General features: G+C 49.7%; 1 protein-coding gene across 5 annotated transcripts in view; it reads right to left on the bottom strand.

The window, feature by feature from the left end:
• Window positions 1-9,153, bottom strand: part of LOC140211163 (DDB1- and CUL4-associated factor 1-like) — a 95,608-nt gene extending 86,455 nt beyond the window's left edge. For 3 of the 5 annotated variants that reach the window (XM_072280699.1, XM_072280698.1, XM_072280703.1), the window contains exon 1: window positions 8,831-9,153. The gene's annotated coding sequence lies outside the window, so the exon portion shown is untranslated. The remainder of the gene's footprint in view (window positions 1-8,830) is intronic. The other 2 variants (XM_072280701.1, XM_072280700.1) reach the window with 1 other exon arrangement.
• Between the last annotated feature and the right edge of the window lie 5,630 nt (window positions 9,154-14,783).

Here is a 14,783-nt window from a genome sequence, read left to right as displayed (position 1 = left end):
GGATATTACCCTCCCTCTTACTAAGCTCTTGCAAAAGAATGCGAAGTTTGTGCGGGACGACCCTTGTTATATTTGTCCGGGACAGAAACCACTGAGAATTGACATCGATCACAATCCATTAGTGTTTTTGGCCACTATGAAATTGGAGCCTGGTCTTAGAGGATATTAAAATAACACATATAAAAGGAACGGAAAATGTGATTGCTGACTGTCTGTCAAGGTGTTGAAAACTTAAAGTTCTCTGTATTAGTCGAATAGCTGATGACCCTGTATATTAGTGTGTATCTAATAATGTATTCATGCCTATAATTTTTACCCCCGAAAAAATTCTTTGAAGGAGAGGGGTGTGACGAAAAACCAAGTTATCAGAAGATTGATGCTAATGAGAGAGATAAGTGAGACAATGGAGAAATATTCCAAATGTTAATGAGAGAGGAGAGAGAGATAATGGAAAGAGACAGCAGTCCGAGTATTGACAGACCGATTGCTTTGAACCTGAACTGTTTGAAGTTTGATGGACAGGCGATACCCCAGCAGGGGGATAAAAAGAACAGGTTCGCTAGGGCAAGACAGACACCACGAGATCACAAGATAATGAGACCCTGGAAAAGCAGAGTGCCCCCACAAGTTGGTGGGAGTTGGAGGTCTGGTCGCGGGAACCGACTATAGACGCACCGGGTGAAAAGGATACGATTGGTGGGAACCTGGTGTGTGTGTCCACCCTTGCCTGGGTGCCGGGTTCACTGCGAAAGAACGGTCGTATCCAGAACGGAGGAGTCACAGTCGGTGACCACAGAAGACATTAAAAGGGTTCGCCCGAAAGCTAACTGCGAAGAACAAAGGTCTGTCTGAATCAGATTTGCATATTATCTCTTTCTTTCTCTCCAAAGGCACAACAGCGATTACTGCGAACTGTACTAAGCTGAACTGAACTCTGCGTCACTTGAGACTGATCATTTTACCCCTAGACTGCGATAGAGCTTGTTTGATTCCTATTACCCTAGTTCTGTGTACATGTGTGTTTTATCATTGCTAATTTGTTGCATTCATATCCTTACGATTAGAGTACTGTGTTACTTATTTCTTTAATAAAACTTTCTTAGTTCCAGTAATCCAGACTCCAACTAAGTGGTCCATTTCTGCTGGTTCGGCAACCCAGTTACGGGCTACGTAACAGAAGAGAGACAGAGAGGGCCATTTATCATTGATGGTTTGTTTGGAAAGGAGAAAGAGACAAGAGCTATTTACCACCGATATGTTGCTTTTGGAAAAGAGAGAGAGAGAGAGAGAGAGAGAGAGAGAGAGAGAGACGAAGATTAACAGTTGGACTGTCATTTTAAGGCATCGGAAGTAACTTTGTATTTCTACTGAGTTTGGAGTTGGAGACAGCACTGAGCAGCTCGAAGGTTGCTATGGTGACCAAAGGCAGATTGTTGATGTTACTTTCAAGGACTTGTTGCCTGCTTGTGCATTTCTTTACAGACAGAGGAAGGAGGGACTCATGGAATGACAGGTGATGCTCAGCACAGAGAAATAAATGGGAGGTCAGATGATACAGACCTCAGACACATGATCTGGACACTGAATGAGCATTGTTGTGCCTGCAGAGAAAGTGGGTTTTTGGAGGATTGATCCAAAGTGCTATTCCAACGGTGAAGAAGGGGTTGACTGGTGGGGAGTTGTCTATGTGTCCACCCTTGCCGGGGTGATAGCTCCACCGCAGGAAGACCGGTCCCCCTGGTTAAAGTCACAGTCGGTGACTTGTAAAGGATTTCGGAGGACGACGAGAAGATCGACAGCATCACCTCACCTGAAGACTCAACTCACTCTGTCTCTCTCTCCCCATCACTACTCAACTAAATACCACGAACTGAACTGAACTGAACTGAACTTTACTCAACATCGTAAGACTGTATCTTTTTACCCCTAGACTTAAAGAAGCTTGGTTTTTCATACATATCTATCCCACACTTACTTTTATATATAATCATTGTTAACCTGTTTGATTTATCTACATTTATATTACCATATTGCGTAGTTACTAATAAATATTAATAGTTTATAACAATACTGGACTCCAAAGTGGTTTCCATCTCTGCTGGTTCTTTATTCCCGTCACAGGACACCACTGACAGATCCAATCACAACCCCCTCCCCACCGACAGATCCAATCACAACCCCCTCCCCACCGACAGATCCGATCACAAACCCCCACTCCCACTGACAGATCCAATCACAGACCCCCTCCCACAGATCCATTCACAACCCCTCTCCCCACTGACAGATCCAATCACAACCCCTCTTCCCACTGACAGATCTAATCACATCTCCCCTCCCACCGACAGATCCAATCACAACCCCTCCCCACTGACAGATCCAATCACAACCCCTCTTCCCACTGACAGATCTAATCACATCTCCCCTCCCACCGACAGATCCAATCACAACCCCTCCCCACTGACAGATCCAATCACAACCCCCTGCCCACTGACAGATCCGATCACAAACCCCCACTCCCACCGACAGATCCAATCAAAACCCACACCCACTGACAGATCCAATCACAACCCTCCACCGATAGACCCAATCACAGACCCCCTCCCACCGACAGGTCCAATCACAACCCCTCTCCCCACTGACAGATCCAATCACATCTCCCCTCCCACCGACAGATCCAAACACAAACCCCTCCCCACCGACGGATCCAATCACAAACCCCCACCGAAAGATCCAATCACAGCCCCCCTCCCACTGACAGATCCAATCACAACCCCCCACCGACAGATCCAATCACAACCCCTCTCCCCACTGACAGATCCAATCACATCTCCCCTCCCACTGACAGAACAAATCACAATCCCCTCCCCACCGACAGATCCAATCACAACTCCTTCCCACCGACAGATCCAATCACAACCCCCTGCCCACCAACAGATCCAATCACAACCCCCACTCCCACCGATACATCCAATCACAAACCCCCACCGACAGATCCAATCACAACCCCCCACCGACAATTCAATCACAACCCCCCTCCCACCGACAGATCCAATCACAACCCACTCCCCACCGACAGATCGAATGAGAACCCCCTCCTACCGACAGATCCAATCACAACCCCCCTCCCCACCAACAGATCCAATCACAACCCCCTCCCCACCGGCAGATCCAATCACAACCCCCACCCCACCGATAGAACCAATCATAACCCCCTCCCACCGACAGATCCAATCACAACCCCCCACCGACAATTCAATCACAACCCCCCTCCCACCGACAGATCCAATCACAACCCACTCCCCACCGACAGATCGAATGAGAACCCCCTCCTACCGACAGATCCAATCACAACCCCTCTCCCACATACAGATCCAATCACAACCCTCCTCCCCACCAACAGATCCAATCACAACCCCCTCCCCACCGGCAGATCCAATCACAACCCCCCTCCCACCGACAGATCCAATCAAAACGCACTCCCACTGAGATCCAATCACAACCCCCTGCCCACCGACAGATCCAATCACAACCCACTCCCCACCGACAGATCGAATGAGAACCCCCTCCTACCGACAGATCCAATCTCAACCCCCCACCGACAGATCCAATCACAACCCCCTGCCCGACAGTTCCAATCACAACTCCCTCCCACCGACAGATCCAATCACAACCCCCCTCCCCACCGACAGATCCAATCACAACCCCCTCTCCACCGGCAGATCCAATCACAACCCCCTCCCCACCGGCAGATCCAATCACAACCCCCTCCCCACCGATAGAACCAATCACAACCCGCTCCCACCGACAGATCCAATCACAACCCCCACTCCCACCGACAGATCCAATCTTAACCCTCCCACCGACAATCCAATCTTAACCCCCCCACCAATCCAAAAAAACACAACACCCCGACAGATCCAATCACAACCCCCCTCCCCACCGACAGATCCAATCACAACTCCCTCCCACCGACCAATCCAATCACAACTCCCTCCCACCGACCGATCCAATCACAACTCCCTGCCCACCAACAGATCCAATCACAACCCCCACCCACCGACAGATCCAATCACAACTCCCTCCCACCGACCAATCCAATCACAACCTCCCTCTCACCGACCGATTCAATCACAACCCCCTGCCCACCAACAGATCCAATCACAACCCACTCCCACTGACACATTTAATCACAATCCACTCCCACTGACAGATCCAATCACAATCCCCTCCCCACCGACAGATCCAATCACAACCCCCCTCCCCACCGACAGATCCAATCTCAACCCTCCCCACCGACAATCCAATCTTAACCCCCCCACCGACAATCCAATCACAACACCCCACCGACAGATCCAATCACAACCCCTTACCCCACAACCAATCAGAACCCCCCTCCCCACCGACAGATGCAATCACAACCCCCTGCCCACCGACAGATCCAATCACAACTCCCTCCAACCGACAGATCCAATCACAACCTCCCTCTCACCGACAGATCCAATCACAACCCACTCCCACTGACAGATCCAATCAAAACCCACTCCCACCGATAGATCCAATCACAAACCCTCACCCCACATACAGATCGAATCACAAACCCCCTCCCACTGACAGATCCAATCACAACCCCCTGCCCACCGACAGATCCAATCACAACCTCCTGCTCACCGACAGATCCAATCACAACTCCCTGCCCACCGAGAGATCCAATCACAACTCCCTGCCCACCGACAGATCCAATCACAAACCCCTCCCCACTGACAGATCCAATCACAACCCACTCCCCAACAGATCCAATGAGAACCACCTCCCACTGACAGATCCAATCACAACACCCCCACCGACAGATCCAATCACAACTCCCTCCCCACCGACAGATCCAATCACAACCCCCTGCCTACTGACAGATTCAATCACAACCCCCTCCCACCGACAGATCCAATCACAACCCCCTCCCCACCGGCAGATCCAATCACAACCCCCTCCCCACCGATAGAACCAATCACAACCCCCCTCCCACTGACAGATCCAATCACAACTCCTTCCCACCGACAGATCCAATCACAACCCCCTGCCCACTGACAGATCCAATCACAACCCACTCCTCACCGACAGATCGAATGAGAACCCCCTCCTACCGATACATCCAATCACAAACCCCCACCGACAGATCCAATCACAACCCCCCTCCCCACCAACAGATCCATTCACAACCCCCTCCCCATCGGCAGATCCAATCACAACCCCCACCCCACCGATAGAACCAATCACAACCCCCTCCCACCGACAGATCCAATTACAACCCCCCACCGACAATTCAATCACAACCCCCCTCCCACCGACAGATCCAATCACAACCCACTCCCCACCGACAGATCGAATGAGAACCCCCTCCTACCGACAGATCCAATCACAACCCCTCTCCCACATACAGATCCAATCACAACCCCCCTCCCCACCAACAGATCCAATCACAACCCCCTCCACACTGGCAGATCCATTCACAACCCCCTCCCCACCGACAGATCCAATCACAACCCCCCTCCCCACCGACAGATCCAATCACAACCCCCTGCCCACCAACAGATCCAATCACAACTCCCTCCCACCGACAGATCCAATCACAACCTCCCTCACCAACAGATCCAATCACAACCCGCTCCCACCGACAGATCCAATCACAACCCGCTCCCACCGACAGATCCAATCACAACCCCCCCCCACTGACAGATCTAATCTTAACCCCCCCCACCGACAGATCCAATCACAACCCCCCTCCCCACCGACAGATCCAATCACAACCCCCCCACCGACAGATCCAATCACAACCCCCTCCCCACCGACAGAACTAATCACAACCCCCCACCGACAATCCAATCACAACCCCTCTCCCACCGACAGATCCAATCACAACCCCCTGCCCACTGTCAGATCCAATCACAACCCCCCCACCGACAGATCCAATCACAACCCCCTCCCCACTGACAGATCCAATCACAACCCACTCCCCACTGACAGATCCAATCACAACCCACTCCCACCGACAGATCCAATCACAACTCCCTGCCCACCGACAGATCCAATCACAACTCCCTGCCCACCGACAGATCCAATCACAACCCCCTGCCCATCGTCAGATCCAATCACAACCCCCTCCCCTCTGACAGATCCAATCACAACCCCCTCCCCACCGACAGATCCAATCTTAACCCCCCCACCGACAATCCAATCTTAACCCCCCCCACCGACAGATCCAATCACAACCCCCCTCCCCACCGACAGATCCAATCAAAACCCACTCCCACTGACAGATCCAATCACAAACCCCCTCCCACCGACAGATCCAATCACAACCCCCTCCCCACCGACAGATCCAATCACAACTCCCTGCCCACCGACAGATCCAATCACAACTCCCTGCCCACCGACAGATCCAATCACAACCCCCTGCCCACCGACAGATCCAATCACAACCCCCTCCCCTCTGATAGATCCAATCACAACCCCCTCCCCACCGACAGATCCAATCAGAACCCCCTCCCCACCGACAGATCCAATCTTAACCCCCCCACCGACAATCCAATCTTAACCTCCCCACCGACAGATCCAATCAAAACCCACTCCCACCGACAGATCCAATCACAAACCCCCTCCCACTGACAGATCAAATCACAACCCCCACTCCCACCGACAGATCCAATCACAACCCCCCACCGACAGATCCAATCACAACCCCCCTACCGACAATCCAATCACAACCCCCCTCCCACCGACAGATCCAATCAAAACGCACTCCCACTGAGATCCAATCACAACCCCCTGCCCACCGACAGATCCAATCACAACCCACTCCCCACCGACAGATCGAATGAGAACCCCCTCCTACCGACAGATCCAATCTCAACCCCCCACCGACAGATCCAATCACAACCCCCTGACCGACAGTTCCAATCACAACCCCCCCCACCGACAGATCCAATCACAACCCCCCTCCCCACCGACAGATCCAATCACAACCCCCTCCCCACCGGCAGATCCAATCACAACCCCCTCCCCACCGGCAGATCCAATCACAACCCGCTCCCACCGACAGATCCAATCACAACCCCCTCCCCACCGATAGAACCAATCACAACCCGCTCCCACCGACAGATCCAATCACAACCCCCACTCCCACTGACAGATCCAATCTTAACCCCCCCACCGACAGATCCAATCACAACCCCCACCCACCGACAGATCCAATCACAACTCCCTGCCCACCGACAGATCCAATCACAAACCCCTCCCCACTGACAGATCCAATCACAACCCACTCCCCGACAGATCCAATGAGAACCCCCTCCCACCGACAGATCCAATCACAACCCACTCCCACTGACAGATTTAATCACAATCCACTCCCACTGACAGATCCAATCACAATCCCCTCCCCACCGACAGATCCAATCACAACCCCCCTCCCCACCGACAGATCCAATCTCAACCCTCCCCACCGACAATCCAATCTTAACCTCCCCCACCGACAATCCAATCACAACACTCCACCGGCAGATCCAATCACAACCCCCTACCCCACAACCAATCAGAACCCCCCTCCCCACCGACAGATGCAATCACAACCCCCTGCCCACCGACAGATCCAATCACAACTCCCTCCAACCGACAGATCCAATCACAACCTCCCTCTCACCGAGGATCCAATCACAACCCACTCCCACTGACAGATCCAATCAAAACCCACTCCCACCGATAGATCCAATCACAAACCCTCACCCCACATACAGATCGAATCACAAACCCCCTCCCACTGACAGATCCAATCACAACCCGCTCCCACCGACAGATCCAATCACAACCCCCCTCCCCACCGGCAGAACCAATCAGAACCCCCCCCACCGACAATCCAATCTTAACCCCCCCACCACTCCGATCACTACACCCCACCGACAGATCCAATCACAACCCCCTTCCTCACCGGCAGAACCAATCAGAACCCCTCTCCCCACCGACAGATCCAATCACAACCCCCTGCCCACCGACAGATCCAATCACAACTCCCTCCCACCGACAATCCAATCACAACCCCCCCACCGACAGATCCAATCAGAACCCCCCTCCCCACTGGTAGATCGAATCACAACCCCCCCCCACCGACAGATCCAATCACAACCCGCCCACTGACAAATCCAATCTTAACCCCCCCCACTGACAGATCCAATCACAACCCCCTCCCCACCGACAGATCCAATCACAACCCCCTACCCACTGACAGATCCAATCACAACCCACTCCCCAGTGACAGATCCAATCACAACCCACTCCCACCGACAGATCCAATCACAACACCCCCACCGACAGATCCAATCACAACCCCCTCCCCACCGACAGATCCAATCAGAACCCCCTCCCACTGACAGATCCAATCACAACCCCCTCCCCACTGACAGATCCAATCAGAACCCCCTCCCCACCGGCAGATCCAATCAGAACCCCCTCCCCACCGACAGATCCAATCACAACCCCTTCCCTACCGACAGATCCAATCACAACTCCCCCTCCCCACCGACAGATCCAATCACAACCCCCTCCCCACCAATAGATCCAATCACAACCCCCTCCCCACCGACAGATCCAATCACAACCCCCTCCCCACCAATAGATCCCCCATGCCCTCTTTCCCCCTCACAGACTCAACCCCCGAACTCCTGCTCTGGCAACAGATAGAGCCCCCACCTGCATCCCAGACTCCCTCCCTCCCGCCCCCTCCCCAGATCCTCTCTCAGACCCCGCCTCCACCTCCAACTTCCCTCAGTCCGCCAGGCTTTACCTCCCCGTCCCCTCCCTGACGACCCTGGCCGTGCTCAGGGCTCGGCCGGCCGCCGCTCGCAGCCACGTGTTGTCCCGGCTTGTGTTTACCAGCTGCCCGTCCTCGCCAGGCCTCGCCGCCTCCCCCTCTGCCGCGGGCAGCTTGCAGCCCCGGCCACCGCTCGTCTGGGCCCTTGTCGTGACGCCGTATTCCGACCCAAGGCCCTGCCGTTCTTCGTCTCCGTGCAGCTACCGCTCACCTCGCTAGCCCACGCCGAGCGCACCGTCTCGGTGTCAGACCCGAGACCCGGCCACCGCGCTCACACACACACACACACACACCAAATAATGGCGGCGGCTTGCGTCTGACGCAAGCTCGTTCGATGAGCTGAGCATTCTGGGAGATGTAGTCCGACTCTGTATTGCAGCGCATATGTTTTACAGTATAAGTAATCTCACCATCTGGAAATAACAGGAATTCTGCAGATGCTGGAAATTCAAGCAACACACATAAAAGTTGCAGGTCAGGCAGCATCTCTAGGAAGAGGTGCAGTCGACGTTTCAGGCCGAGACCCTTCGTCAGGACTAACTGAAGGAAGAGTGAGTAAGGGTATGCTGCCTGGCCTGCTGCGTTCACCAGCAACTTTTATGTGTGTCACCATCTGGAAATTACATTTGTGTGGCGTCTCTAAGATTATAAATGTTAAAGCACTTAGACGGTGGATTTTCTCATAACCTGCTTAAATCCGGAGCTCTCCAATTAGAAATGCTCTGTTATTGAGTTAATTAAAGTTTGGTTACCCTCTCTTGTCTATGTGAAAGACAATTTGAAGAAAAATGCGAGAGTGCTCCTTGAAATCTTGGCCACAAGTTATCTTCTCTCAACGTAATTTTTAAAAATCGCGCCAAAATCTTAATGCAAAGACTTCGAGGGAAGCAAGACGTCTTCTTTAAGCTCAGGTAAGGTGCCAGCAGACAGCGTTGATCTTCTGCCAGGAATGTGAAGCTTATTGATGGATTTACGTGCATTCGGAAAGCCATGGGCTTACTGGGGGATGGTCAGCATGGCTTTATGTATGTGATCCTGTCTCACAAACTTGTTGGAATTTTTTGAAGAGGTGACGAAAATAATTGATGTGGGATGATATAGAAAACAGATTTTTGAATTATGAAGAAATTAACTTACAGAACGGTTCTCAGGAATACAAACTTTGCATAACTCAGGGACTGCCTGGATCTATTAATAGTTTTTATCTTTGTGCAGGGCAAAATTTCCAGATTTGCAGATGGCATAAAAATAAAGAGCTATGGTAAACTGTGAAGGGAACAGTAAAAGAACTTGTGGAGAAACGAGGTTGGTTAAATGGTGGAATAACTGGCAAATTTAATGTTCAGAAATGTGAAGTGTTTTATTTTTATGAGAACAATTCCAAAAAGGGATGCAATAACAGAGATCTGTGGGTGAATAAATGTGGTTCTTTAAATATCTGACAGGGCAGATTGAGATAGTGATTGAAACAAACACAGAGGATCATGGATTTATATACAAATAAAATACAGGTCATGCCCTCCTCTCGCTACTACCATCTGGCAGGAGGTACTGAAGCTTTAGGTCCCACACCACCAGGTTTAGGAACAGTTATTGTCCTTATTTTTCCCAATGGCATTTACCTTCGGTTATGCAGTCTTTCATAAATTCTACTATATTTCTCTTTTCCCTGTAAGTGCCTGCAAGAAATGGGTGTAGTGGTGAGCACAATATTTAACAGCTCCAGTAAACTCAATTGGGGTTCAATTCTCACCACTGTCTGTGAAGAGTTTGTATGTTTGCCCCATGAATGTGTGGGTATCCTGTAGTGGATAAGTTACATGACTAGCATATGGAAGCTTTGGGATAGCAACTTTCAGGCCCGAGTTCAGATCCCAACATGGTAGCTGTTGTTGGATTGTGGTGTAGAAGAGAAGTGTTTTAACGGCAGACGATGTGGTTGGTGGATTAAGGCGATGGACTGCTCATCCATTGTGCATACCACTCGTAGGTTTGAATTTGTTAGACAATAAATTACCCTACAACCATCAAGCTCCTGAACCATCATGGATAACTTCACTCACCACTAATCTGAACTGATTCTACCATCTAATGATTCAATTTCAAAAACTTTTATAATTCATGCTCTCAGCGTTATCTTATTTGCACAGTTTGCCTTCATATTTTTATCTCAGAATTAGGTTTAATACTGTTTGAGTGTTTTAGGGGTTGGCACATATAGCAGACAACTTTGGCACTGGACTTCTACCACCAATCTTCAAATATTAATGTGAACTGTACATTAAATGGAAAATGCAGCTGTGAACAATGGATTCCTAAGAACTGTGACCCGCAGTTAACTGGAAGACCAGACAATGCTGGTTTAAATTCAATATTCGGATGTCTGTAGATGGGTACGTAGAGGGAGGTGTGAAAGTGGTGCACAGTTCAAAGGAAGCAGTATAAATCTGGAATTGTCCTGAATTGCCCTTTGATCTTTATCATATAAATGTCATGTAGTGTTGGGTCAAGGAGACCTTTTGCTCGGGAAGGGTCTCAATATGATGCCTGCTGCATCTTATCTTGTCCAATAAAGAGACTACTTCATGTCTACCAGTACTTCTCTCTGGAGACTTTATTCATGCACAACAAATATCACCAGCGTATGTCATGAGACCTGTTGGCTTTGCGGCAGCGGTATAACAATAGAGGGAAAACTGTGAATTTCAGTAAGTATATTAATTAGTTAAATGAGTAGTGCAAAAAAAATAGAAATTTAAAAATGCAGTCTTGGGTTCAATGTCCATTCAGAAATTGGATGGCAGAGGGGATGAAGCTGTTTTTGAATCACTAAGTGTGTGTCTTCAGGCTTCCGTACCTCCTCCCTGATGGTAGCATTGAGAGATGTTGTGGGGATGGAACTGGACTCTCTCACGGTGGTGTCTGAAAAGAGGATGCTGTCTAAGTTGCATGCCATCTTGGTCAATGTCTCTCATCCACTACGTAATGGACTGGTGGACACAGGAGTACATTCAGCCAGACACTCATTCCACCGAGATGCAGCACAGAGCGTCATAGGAAGTCATTCCTGCCTGTGGCCATCAAACTTTACAACTCCTCCCTTGGAGGGTCAGACACCCTGAGCCAATAGGCTGGTCCTGGACTTATTTCCTGGCATAATTTACATATTACGATTTAACTATTTATGGTTCTATTACTATTTATTATTTATGGTGTAACTGTAACGAAAGCCAATTTCCCCCGGGATCAATAAAGTATGACAATGACTATGACTATGACTGTGACCTGGCTGTTGGGTGTCCTTCATGATGCATGCCACTTTTTCGAGGCATCCTTGAAGGTGTCCTGGATACTACGGAAGCTAGTGCTTCCAATGGAGCTGACTAAGTTTACAGCTCTCTGCAGCGCACTTTGATCCTGTGCAGTAGCCTCTCCTCCCCCCTCCCACCAGACAGTGATGCACCCAGTTAGAATGCTCCCCACGGTACATCACCATTTAAAACCCAGGGTCCTGCACTGAATGGGCTACAACTCGTATCTTAGTTTGATGTTGAATGTGAAAACTGTGGAGGTTGCAGAAGAGAGTGACCAGAATGTTACCAAGATGATGACTTTTAGTTCTGTGGAAGTATGGGATTTTTCTGTTTGGATTTAGAAGGAAGCTGTGATAAAGGTTTTGAAAAAGTAGTAGGGGGCAACTATTCCTGTTGGCAGAGGGATCAGAACTGAATGAAGCCGATTGGTAAAAGAAGCAGGAAGGACATCATTTACATGTATTTATTTACACGGCGAACATTAGGGCCTTGAATTTATGTTCTCAGTATTATTTATTATTTGTATAATTTGTCTTTTGCATAATTGATGTTTATTATCATTGTTTATGTATAGTTTTTTTGTAAAATCAGACTCGTAGAGTCATAGAACACTATAGCACAGAAACAGGTCCTTCTGCCCATGTAGTCCATGCTGAACTATTATTCTGCCTAGTCCCATTGACCTGCACCTGGACCATTATCCTCCATACCTCTCCCATCCATTTACCTATCCATATTTCTCTTAAACGTTGAAATTGAACCCGAATCCACCACTTCCACTGGCAGCTCATTCCACACTCTCACCAGCCTCTGAAAGAAGAAGCTCCCCCTCATGTTTCCCTTAAACATTTCATCTTTCACCCTTAATCCCTGACCTCTAGTTCCAATGTCCAATGATCCAAAAATCTGATTCTCTCCCTCCTGCGCCATCTCCTTATCTACATGTATAATCTGTATAATCTTCCTATTTCTGACCTCACTAGCATGTGGCGTGAGCAGCAAACCTGAGGTCACAACCCTGGAGGTGCTAATTTAGCACCTAACTCCCTGAACTTGCGCTACAGGACCTCGTCCCCCTTTCTACCCATGGCATTGCTACCGATGTGGACCACAACATCTGGCTGCTCACCCTCCCACTTAAGAATGCTGTGGATTTGATCCAAGATGTCCCGGGAGGCAACATACCATCTGGGAATCTTGTTCTCATCCACAGAATCCCCTGTCTGATCCCGTAACCATTGAATCCCCTATAACTACAGCTCACCCCTTCTCCCCCATTCCCTTCTGAGCCACAGAGCCAGACTCAGTTGCAGAGACCTGACTGCTGTGGCTTTCCTCTGCCCTAACAGTATCTAAAGCGGTATGCCTGTCAGTGGGGGGGAATGGCTACAAGGGGTATTCTGCACTTGCTGCATTTCTCCTCTCCCCCTACTGACAGTCACCCAGTTCCCTGTGTCCTGTTCCTTGGGTGTAAGTACTGTAGTATACTAGGCAGCCGTCGATCCCAGGGGATCATGGGTTTGCTCCTCTGGTGGACTGTGTCCTCTCCAGGGCGCTAGCCTGGTGGGAAGATTTGAAGAACCGGCTGCTGTCCGTGCAGTGGGTTCCCCCTCTCCACGTCACTGATGTCGTCCAAGGGAAGGGCAAGTGCCGATACAGCTTGGCACCAATGTCGTCGCAGAGGTTGCCAGAGTGAAGTCCTAAACAACATCAAACTGCCTTAGTGACCCTGGCTCCGGATTTCTTCCTCGGGATTTACTCCTGAAGCCTTTCCCATGGGTGGGTATGGCCGCAAGGCAGCGGAGGTTTAAAATCAGAGTTTTCCTGTGATTACTGTAAGTCCTATCAATCAACCCCTCAGCCTCCTGAATGATCCAGAGTTCATCCAGCTCCAGCTCCAATTCCTCAAAAGGTCTGTAAGAAACTGCTGCTGGATGCACCTCTTACAGCTGTAGTCATCAGGGACACTGGAGGTCTCCCTGCCATTCCATATCCTGCAAGAGGAGTATTCCACTATCCTGCCTGGCATCCGCGCTGCTCTAAATGTGCAATGAAACAGAAAAGAAAATTTAAACGAAAAAACTACCAACAGTCTTTGCCTCTCGTTGTTGAAACCTCTATGAGCCAAAGACTGAACTTCCCATTCTAACACTGAGCCACTCACACAATGGTAAGGCCATAATGGCCACACCGCTTAAACCTATCTTCTTTTTATTGGACCTTGCCAAGTGCCTAGTTATGTGCAATCTTCTAGTGACATGTGGTGCGCAGAATATCCTGACTCCCCCCTCTTGCTGCTTTTGAAATCTCTCTCTCTCCATGTGCACATTTCAATATTTCCTTGTGGCAAATGCCTCCACTTGCTTGTTTTGAAATCTCTCTCTCGATATGAACACTCCAGTGTCTCCTAGTGATGTGTGGTGCGCAGACTGGTAAATGAATGAATACAAATTCTATTGTATTCCTTTTTACCTATAAACGCATCCAAGAAATTGAAAATCAAAATCATATATGTTAAAACATACGTATTTTGATAAATTTACTTTAAACATCCAAAGTTTTTCTCCACAGTGTGGAAGTCTCAAATATTAGAAGGCATAAGTGTGACTTGA

The sequence above is a fragment of the Mobula birostris genome, chromosome 16, assembly GCF_030028105.1.
Source record: "Mobula birostris isolate sMobBir1 chromosome 16, sMobBir1.hap1, whole genome shotgun sequence".
In the NCBI taxonomy this organism is placed as follows: domain Eukaryota; kingdom Metazoa; phylum Chordata; class Chondrichthyes; order Myliobatiformes; family Myliobatidae; genus Mobula; species Mobula birostris.
Note: the sequence above shows the minus strand (reverse complement) of the source record. Positions and strands in the feature narration are given on the sequence as shown.